The sequence below is a fragment of the Pinus tabuliformis genome, chromosome Q (assembly GCF_031772625.1).
Source record: "Pinus tabuliformis cultivar Carrire ecotype Pingquan chromosome Q, CPIR1, whole genome shotgun sequence".
In the NCBI taxonomy this organism is placed as follows: domain Eukaryota; kingdom Viridiplantae; phylum Streptophyta; class Pinopsida; order Pinales; family Pinaceae; genus Pinus; species Pinus tabuliformis.
Window position 1 is genome coordinate 654,458,222 of NC_142296.1, and position 11,067 is coordinate 654,469,288.

General features: G+C 33.4%; 1 pseudogene; it reads right to left on the reverse strand.

Annotated features, from left to right (window-relative positions):
• Positions 1–6,690: 6,690 nt before the first annotated feature.
• On the reverse strand, positions 6,691–7,655 carry LOC149221208 (uncharacterized; annotated as a pseudogene).
• Between the last annotated feature and the right edge of the window lie 3,412 nt (positions 7,656–11,067).

The following is an 11,067-nucleotide window of genomic DNA, read 5'->3' on the forward strand; positions in this document are numbered from 1 at the left end:
CATGGTGGAACCCTATGAATTTCTTATTTTGCTATAGAGAAGGCTAGGTGCTCTCACTATTAGTCAGCACCATTTCACATTCTTGTGGTGATGGGAAACACATTAGTTTCTCTCTTTTGTATTATTTTTATTCTTTGATTCAGGTTCCACGTTACATCAGATGGTCTGCCATTTTTTTGAGGAAGTTTTGTGCGACTTTAGATTGACGTCGTGCATTATCAAGACAGGGGAGGGAGACCTTCCCTTTTGCTTTTGAGTTTTTTTGTTTAATTTTATAGGGTTTCTGGAGATGAGGCCTACATTTGATCGTCACCCTCTTGGGCCGATCATTGATTCTTGGATGCACATGTGGGGGCAGATGATGCCCAAGAGGAGCATGCTGGAGTTTCTGTCCAAGATTTTGGACGAGGCACTGAAGCTACTGGCTAGTGTGGATGACCATGTGTTTGTCTTATTGAGGTATACATATGCAGGGATTTATTGGAGAAGGTGTCCAAACATCTTATTCATAGCATATGAGCCTCAAGATGATAGAGGTAATATTAGTGTTCTTTAAATTAATCTAGTTTCATTTTCTTGTTTTAATGAATTAGAATAAAATTTATTCTAACATGTTCTTTAACTTGTTTTATTAATTTGTTTAATGAAATTGTCTAATTATTTTTCTGTACTATATATTTTGTAGACATCGACACATTCGATGCGGACATGCCTCCTCCCCCACTAGATGTCGGAGGAGATGAGGAGATGGGAGAGGCCCAAGAGGGTGAGGGTGAGGCACATCCTTAGGGGAGTGTAAGTGTCCAAGGGCGGAGGCCTTCTATGCGATGCCAGAGGGACTACTGTGATAGATTGGTCAGAGTTTTGGTTCGGCATGGAGCCTTCCCTATGAAGCCTCGATATATCTATACATATCCGATTTTCCTGGATCTCTACAGGACTTGTCCATGGGATTTGATGTATCTTATGTGATATGTCATCAAAGTTAGTAAGGCACTAAGAATGATGAGGGCTGCAAGGCATCATGAAACAACACATCCATCAGATGATAAGGGTGGTCATGATGATGATGAGGGTGATGATAATGATCATGATGATGAGTATGGTGGTGATGATGCTTCTAGTGGCCATGCCACCCCATTAGATCATGTCTATCAAGGTGTCGGTGATCCTTCTCATAGTACAACTTCTCGTCATTCGCTTGATGATGTTGAGATTCCAGAGCTAGAGGATGTGCCATATGTTTATCCTAACAAAGCAGACTGACCACCTTCTCCTGCAGAGCATCCATGTCCTTCTACTACATACCAACTACCTCTTAGTAGGCATCCACCTCAACTGAGTTCGACAGACGTACTTGATCAGGTAGTAGTTGATCATCCATCATGTTCTACTACAGAATAAGCTGTAGGCACTACTACGTCTGTTGTATTTGATATTTGATTGCAATTATTTGACTTCATGATGTAGTTATTTGACTTCTTTGTGTGTGTGTGTGTGTGTGTGTATGGAACTCATGGCGTCTATATGTGGGATCGAATATATATATATATATATATAGATATATATATAGATATAGATATAGATATAGATATAGATATATCCCATCTTCGATCCCACATATAGATGCCAGAAGTTATATATATTTATATATATATGGTGCATTTTTTTTGTTCATGTTTTTGTACTTAATTTATATGTTTGTCTTGATGTGTATATTGTTAGGTCATGTTAGATATGTTCATTTAATGTGCTTGCATATAAATGTGTAAGTGATAACACTTATTTGACATGAGATTTATATTAACTTTAGGATGTGTGTAGTGATGATGTTAGATTACAATCTTTATGTTTTGTTAGATGTGATCACAATGATGATGCTCTGTTAGATTATTATATTTGTCTACCAACTAATGGCATTTATATGTGCTACTAAAGGTGTATATAATTAGATGATGGTAGTGAATTTGAATGTGTATCTTAAATGATGTTTATGTTTGTTAGTTGATTATCGTCATGATGTTTCTTTTTATGAAATAATGTTTGTTATACATTATGTAATGGTGAATTTATATCAAACTTTTATATATGAAATTGCATGTAAAACGTCTCACTTAAAAAAAATGCAAAGATATTTTTATAAATTACAAAGTTTAGTATGGTTGAAACTATGATTGTAAAATTACGATAATTATTTTTATATTGCTTAGATAGTTCTTTGATATTCAAAACTTCTATATATGAAATTGCATGTAAAAAGACTTACTTTAAAAAATATGCAAAGATATTTCTATAAATTACAAAGTTTAGTATGGTTGAAACTATGATTGTAAAATTACAATAAATATTTTTCTTTTGCTTAGATAGTTCATTGATATTCAATCTAACTTAATTAGTAAAATATTTCAATACTCATAATGATAAAATAATTAAAAGTAAAATAATTTAGTTAGTTCTTAAAAAGACAAAAATGTGTAACTCATTCAATTTTTAATATAAAATATTATTAATAATAAATTATTCAAAAGTACAATTTAACTAATTCAATATTGGTTTATAAAATTCAATTTATTGTTAAATTTAAAACACTTAAGTCATATTTTTTTAAAACCTGCAGCTTAGATCCATCTTAACTCTGGATCTACCAAGGGTCGAGAGGGATCAAATCTCTTGAGATGCAAACATCTTTTTGAGTGAAAAGATATTTGACCCCTCTAGGTGCTTTGTGGAACTAGGCAGCTGTTATATTAATATATATGTAGTTGACATTGAAATATTTTATTTATAATTCACGTTTTGTATGTTAAAATGTTGAAATATGCCACCTCATATTTTTTTCCTGTATGTATACATTTAATTATTTTAATTATTAATATTTTCTAAATTAATATTATATATCAAATTCATATTAAACATTCAAAATTTACAAATAGCCCTCATATATTGAATTAGAAAACAATTATTAATGGAATAAAAATTCTTTCAATCTTTCTCACTAAAGTCAAAATATAAGAAAATTTTCAATTTAAATTACTTTATTTTTCTCTATATAAAGTATCTATAAAATTATGTTATTTAATATCGACATTGAAATATTTTACTTGTGGTTGTCAGTAGAATGTTTTTTGTTATAAATATATTTTTGTTTTAAATATCACATGTAAATAGAACATAGAATGAGTTACACATAATGTAATATCAATAATGTTATTTCTATTCATGTGAAAAATTACATTTTTTCCTTGTAGTAAAAAGTAAATTATATTTTCTTACCCATTTCATTTCTTCCTCATAATAAAAGATAAATTGGCTTTTTTTTTTTTTTTTTTTACTTTCAATTACATTATATCTCTATATTGTAGTGCCCCGCTCTAGTTGACTGGCAATGATATGTCATTAAATTTATTGAGCCCTAAGGCCCACACTTTATTCTTTGAGGAACTCAAGTTGAGGATCCGGATATATGACTCTATTATTAGTGGTTGTGATGTTTATGTATGTTCTCCATTGATATTATGATGAAGATAGCATTAATGGTTATGTATGTATCTATTGGTATTATGATGATTGTGGCATTAATGGTTATGCATGTTCTCTATTGGTATTATGATGATTGTAGCATTAATGGTTATGCATGTTCTCTATTGATACTATGATGATTGTAGCATAAATTGTTATGTTTGGTCTCTATTGAATTTATGATGATGATAGCAGTAAAGGATATTTATGCTCTCTACTGATATCATGATGATGATAGCTTTGATGGATAGGTATGTTTCCATTGATGTTATGATGATAGCCATGATGGATGTGCCCCCATGTTACCTACTTGCATTAGTTCTAGTTCACAATGAGCAATGATGCGAATGACTAGGTGATGTTAATGATGCTATTATGACAATGACTAACACTGAGAAACCTTGTCACTGATGATTATTAAGTATGGCAGGAAACCATCAGAGGCACTCGCATATGACGAGTTGATGACACCTGGTTTGATGAAAATTTATATTATTTTATCTTTGAAATTCTAAGTTGATTTTGAAACCTGCTATATATGTTTATCTATATTCTGATGATATGTTAATGGTTGCAGGCACAGATTAGTTGCTTGGCCAAATGACTCATATATGGGTGATGGGGTTGTACAATTGGATGGAACTACATGGGAGGGGTGGGACAGTGTCCCTGATCTCACCCACTAGCACTCACGCCATGACGTGGGCTAGAAAAGTTGAAACATATTCACCTTGAAGATCACGATGTCATGAGGGCAGGTCCTAAAGTTGGTTCGCTCATGAGGATTTTACTGGGGGGTGTGCATCAAGGCGGATTCCTTGATCCCCGACACCATTAGTGTCACTATAGCAGGCAACATAATAGATTATAGTGGTCTTTGTTGTTGCACCTATACTTTCCCCTTGTAGTCACTGAATGCTTGAAGGGTAATTGGTGTGGCACCCTTGGAACTTCAAGGGAATTTCTTGAAGGACACGACCAACTTGGCACCCTTGGCATCACAAATAAATTGTTAGGCATGGCACCATTGGAACTTCAAAGGAAGTTCTTGAAGGGCACGACCAAACTTAGCACCCTTGGCATCAAAAATAAATTGTTAGGCGTGGCACCCTTGGAACTTCAAGGGAAGTTCTTGAAGGGCATGACGAAACTTGGCACCCTTGGAATCATTAAAAATAAATAGATTAATAAATATAATTAAGAAATGAAAACTAAGTAAATTTACATCAAGGGTAAATGATGTTAGAAACCGAGGTAATTAAATCAAGAATAAAACTTGGGTCAAGAGGATCATGGGAAGACTTAAAATATTTTACCTTAAAAACTCTACTCTTCCTATGTTGGAAAGTATTAGGTAGATAATGTAGTTTAATTAGGTAAAAAAAAGGGGAAGAGGGACATAAATGTAAGGATAAAGATTAATCCTAAAATAGTTAAACCTAATTAAGAGAAGAGGATGGTGAATTAAAATAAGATTAATAAATTAAATTTTAGAGAAATGTAGAGAACCTCCATGTGGCAACAACCAACATAAGAATATCCATCTAAGAGATAACTTGAGTTAAATTAGGGAGTAGATAGGGGATCAAATCTTGACTCATTAATTGACTTTAGTAATGAACACAAATTAAGGAGTAAAAAGGGGATCAAGAGGCAACTAGGAGAAGAAATATGAATCTTGTTGAGGTGAGGAAAATATTAGTTTTAAATTAGAATTTAAGTAAATTATTTTGGAGACCCTTGATGATAGAGTGACACATAGGTGGGTGAATAATCAAACTATTGAATTATAAAAAATAATTAATTCTGCATGACATGCCAAGTGTCCTATGAGGACTCATATAAAAGAAGGGAAAAGCCATGGGAGAAGGGACATGTTTTGGGGGACCCTATTGTTGGATGGATGAGACTATGTCAGAGTGGTGACTACGAACTATAGTGAGTATGGTGAGGTAGAGGATTTTAGAGAGGGGACTCTTGAGCCAATGAGTGCTATCCTCTACTAGCTATTACATTCCTCCATTATATAACCCCATTATAGCTCGGGGGTCCGCGGGGAAGAAGAGTACCCAAGGAATAGGTTGGGAGGTTAACCGGTGGGTCATTGCATTCGGATCACGTACGTCGTCATTCACATTTGGAGGTGACCGACAACAATGGAAAACAAGTAACGATAAATCAAGTGGAATCTCATCTTCTGGTGAACGGTACATATGTGTTACAGTATTCTTTTGTATGATTTCTTTATGGCTTTAGTTAAATATATGTAAATTTTATGATATGTTCAGTGAAATGAAATTCAGGGATGTGTTAGATAGTGCTGAATAAATTTGAATTCCCAATGCTTTTCTCTTCTGGTTATATTTTTTTGTGGTTAACAAAAGAAAAATATATATAGAGTTGGTCCCTACACTTGGTATTAGAGCTATGTTGAACCCTTGAGACCTATGGGTCCATGCATGCATGACTAGTTTTGTTAATTATCTAGTTTTGTGATTATCTACCTATTTTATGATAGTTTTTATTTTTATTTTTCTTTCTTTCTTTAACTTTTGTAATATTTTTAGGAATTGTGTTTTTTTTGGGAGTGTATAAACCGAAAGTTATCATCTTGAAATCTCATTAGTGTATTCTACATTGTGCATTCAGGTCAATGCAATAGCTATTTAGAAACAGGAACAGGAAGAGAGATTAAAGTATTCAAGGAAGAGAAACTAGTGAAATGTTAGTATTCAAAGATGAAAGAAAAAAATAATTTAGTTTCTTTCACTTGAGAAACAAACCTTTTGTTCTGAAAGAGTGCAGTATGTATCCCTCTTAAAAACGAATCGCTGGAAAGTTTATTGTTGGATTTCTTCCATTTTGATGTCGCTTCACTGTATTTTATCTCTTGTTTGATATTTTTTTTTATAGATTAAGTTCGGTAAATGCATAAGCAACACATTGACAAGATTTGCAAGCTAGCTATATTTCGATGTATTCATGAACGTATTTTTAGCATCATGAGATCAGGTTTATGATACCATAAATTGCATTGGACCAAATTTTTTTTAGGAGGAAAAGGGAACTACTGATCAGATTCTGGCTATACTGTGGTAACTGCAAAGAAACTTTAGTAGAATTTTCCACAGTTTTCGCTTGTTTCCACCCATTTTTGATGAAGTTTCGCATTCATTCCTGAAAACTTTTGGGATATATTTCTCTCAAGCTATTATGTTTTCCATCTGGCATCTTAAGGCACGCATCCATGCAGTCCTCGTCATGGTCATCTTTCCAGATTTCCTTCCTTCCATGGTAAATATCCAACAGAAGTGAGGAGGATTCAACATTCAAGTTAGCATAATTTTCCAAAAAAAAAAAAACGTTTTTCTGTCAATGTAACATTTTGTAGAAAACTCAGCCCTTTTTTTTTCTTCCACACTTGCACTCGCATAGATTTCAATGCATCGATTACTCTATTAAGAGGAAAGATTCTTGTCTCCACGCTATAGGACAACAGATCTGGGTACTTGAGAACATCAGCCAATGAAATCCCCACAGTTTTAACCATAAATTCCACACTACGCTTCATCTTTTCCTCTGTATGCGCGATAAGCGTCAGCCTCCTCCCCCATAAATCGGAAATTTGAATTTCAGAGAAGCCTAAACTTCTCAAACACTGTAGTCTTCTATCTATGGTTTCCTGCTGTAGTCCAACGATTGACTGTAAAACGTATGCAAACATCGTTGATCCCTTCTTGAACCCCAAATCCTCGGCCTATTTAGAGGATTGGATAACTTTTTCCTCTGGGGTCGTGAGCAAAAGAGGCTGTCGTGCCAGAGATTCTAACAATGCTTCGCTCTGAATGCCCAATTTTTGCAAAAGTGAAACCGCAGATTCAAGCCTCTACTGACTCTTGCTAAAAGTGCTTGCACTAGTATGAACTGGTCTGGCGATATCCTTTTCCTTCATGAAAGTCCTGCAGAAGCTTAGGCATCTCTCTAACCAGAGCCTTGCCATGCTGCTCATTGGATTCCAGATCCACTTCAATGGCGTTCGAAGATGAGGGTTTGGAGGCTAGCATTAATGGCTGTTGTAGAAGCCTCAATGACAGAATGTACGAAAGAAACAGATGAGCCTTCGAATTGACTTCCATGATTACTTAGATTCCTGTAGATCTCAGTACATGCATTCACAAATTCAATCAATTCGTAACAAAGGAAAAGCTTTTATTCCTCCAATGGACTTCAAAGGATTCGAAATCTAAACCTAGGGAGGGAAAAAGCATATTTTTTTCAGAGTGAAAATCAGATATATTATATTGAGAAAATATAAGGAATACATAAAAACCAATATAGCAGGTGTGCTGTTGCGCCTCAATGACAGGCGATGTCCATCCAAAATCAGAAGATTCCAGAATACATGTACAGGCCGAGAAGAGAAAAGGCCAAATAAAATCAAATGGAGATCCATGTGACAATTCACTCTAGCATATTAGCATAATCAAATTTGGTGAAATTGAGGGGTAGCGTATTAGCATATTCAAATTTGGTGAAATTGGAGTATTATATTGATTTCTACCTGAAATCTCTATTACGATTTCGAATTATAAAAATATCCAATACTGTGAAGTTGTGCATGCAAATGATATGGTTAATCAGAATTTGTAGGGATACAAACATCTTAGTAATTAATATATATTCACAAATTCCGTTTTAAAACATAAAAGTTACGAAGGGAACTAAGTGTTATCTGTAACATAATCCATGTTGGTAAAATACTGATAGCAGTTATCAATAAATTTAAGTTAGAAAACATATAATCATGTTTGCATCAAACTTCTTCGACCTATTTTATAAAAATGCGGGGAAAAAAACAAAATTAAGTCATAGAGATTGGTTTGAATCCTATAGTATAGTGTGAAATTGAAGGAGGTTGATATTTTGAAATGGCAAAGATGAACACTGTGGATTATCCTAATTCAATCTTTCAAAAACCACTCCACAGAAACCTGCAATCCAAAAAAAGATGAATATTCTTTATTTATTTCCATTTTATGACTTTTTTTTTATGATTGATAAATTCATATTTTATTTTTCACATGATAGTGTTGCGCGGATGGAGAGTTTTCAATTTCTACATTACATGCGGTGAGGATTGAAAGTTTGTCAGGAAAATTAATATTTAATTTCTTTCTATCATTGGATCTTAAATTTTATACGATCATTGTTTTATAAAAATAGTATATAGTTTTATAATAATACTATATAGTTCTCCCCAATCTTCAAGTGTAAAGAGGATAGGATAAATTATATTTTCATTGCCCAAAGGAAAAAATGATGTTAACGCACAAGTATAAAGAACTATTACATTGTAGGTATTACCAAAAAAAGGTGTAAAGAAATTAATATATATTCATAAATGATTAAGGGAATTTTTGAAGTTTATATATTTTTAGTCTTCGATAAGTTTACATAAGCATATGAAATAATTCAAACAATAAAATAAATTTTACCCTAATATAATCCTGAAATATAAATGAAATTCCGGAAAGCTATGTACAGTAAATATGGTTGTAAAAGTTATAGCATTTTGAGAACTTTTGAAAAAAATAAATATCAAATGGGAGATTGCGCGAATTTAATGATGGGCATTTTCAACAGAGAAAAAAAATAAAATAATAATAATAATAAATAAATAAAAAATCGAACTTAATATTCTCTCACAATTATGTTCTGGTTTGTTTTTCCAGCTTAGATACAATAGATTGCAAAATTTCCATTTGCTGTGAAATATTAGTTATTAGGTACTATGATACTTTATATATAACTTTATTTTACACATTATCATCACCTCGTACACATCATTATGTAGTATTAGGATTTATTCCATAGAGTGTAAGTTATGTTACATTTTAATATCATAATAAATTATATGTTAAATTGTGATGATATATGTATGTGTTAATGTTAATGATTATATATAAAAGTTTTAAATTTAATTTAAGTTTTAAATGTTAATTGAATTGTGTTTGTTGATAGTTAAGCTCATAAAATCATAAAACTTTAGAAATGTACTTTCTTTCTTCTTATTAAGGACATTCCCAATTTATGTTATAATAATGCTCCCAAGCACCTCCATTTACATGACATGATGTGGTCTAAGCATATTAGTATAGTAGGTTTATGGTATCCTTGATTAAATCTTATTGGAATGTTTGAAATTTATAGGTGAATTATATAATGAAGAATTTTTAAATGCATAGATTGTTCCTTTGGAAGTATATAAACATAACAATAAATTATAGAACCACCCAGGTTGGTTATGATTTTTATCTGATTTTTATTTATTTATTTATTTTTATCTTATAAGAAGAAAAAATTCGTGTTAAATTGTGGCATGATTCATTGGTAAACCATGGTTAGAAGAGGTACAAGAAGAAGTGGGGCAACTAAAGTGCGCAACATGGCACCACCACAACAACCAACTCCTAACTTCCCACCTAATGATGGGGAATACATTGCAACACCAAAACATATACCAGCTGGAGAAGTGTTGAACTTAATGAGATCATTCCAACACATGTCTGAAGCATTAATCAATCATTTGGAATAGGAGCATGGAGGACCTGCCATACAAAACGAAGTACCCCAAAACACTACAAGAAATGATATACATCGAGATTTGGAAAAAGTAAAATTTCTAGAGTTTCGGGGGTCCACAGATGGTCAATCTGCAGAAGCATGGTTAGAAAACATAGCTATGTGCTTTACCTTGAGAGATTACACCTCAAATATGAAAGACAAGATGGGTATATTCCATCTAAAGGGAAAAACACTAATTTGGTGGAAGACATTATTAACCCAATTGGGGATGGATATATTAGAAGTAACTTGGGAGCTATTTGAAGAAAAATTTAGAGAACGTTACCTGTCAGAGGAGTTCCTTGAGAGGAAACTAAATGAATCCAATGCATTACAACAAGGGAGTCGCTCACTACTAGAGTATGAGGCTTGTTTCATGGATTTACTCCGTTATGCCCCTTACTTAAACACAAAAAAGCTCAAGGTGAAAAAATTTGTGTATGGATTAAATGTTAACATTCAGGCAAAGGTTAGAGAATCTTAATGCCTCGCACCTTGCATGAGGCAGTTCAATGAGAAACCATTGCAGAGGAGGATATCATGAGCAGTGGACCTAGTAAGTCAACAAGGCCCACAGGATCAGGAGTACCAAGTGGAAACACTATGGAACATAGAAATTTGCAAGTGGGTTTTGTGCTCAATCATCAAAGGTGGTCAGCAGGAAATCAAAGAACACCATAGATCCATCTAGTTCAGCATCTGCATAGGATACCTCAACAAACTCATTAACAACAATAGTACCGGCTTATGCGACAGCAGCAAGTCACACCACCTCAACAGCAATCCCAACGGTCTGGTTGTTTCCAGCAGAGTTCCATACCTACTCCCGGTTCAGTTGGTAGTAGGAGCCAAGCTCCTAAGAGGGGGTGTTGAACTTGTGGAGGTCCTCACTACGAGAGGGATTTCCCTCAAAATATAGGTAAT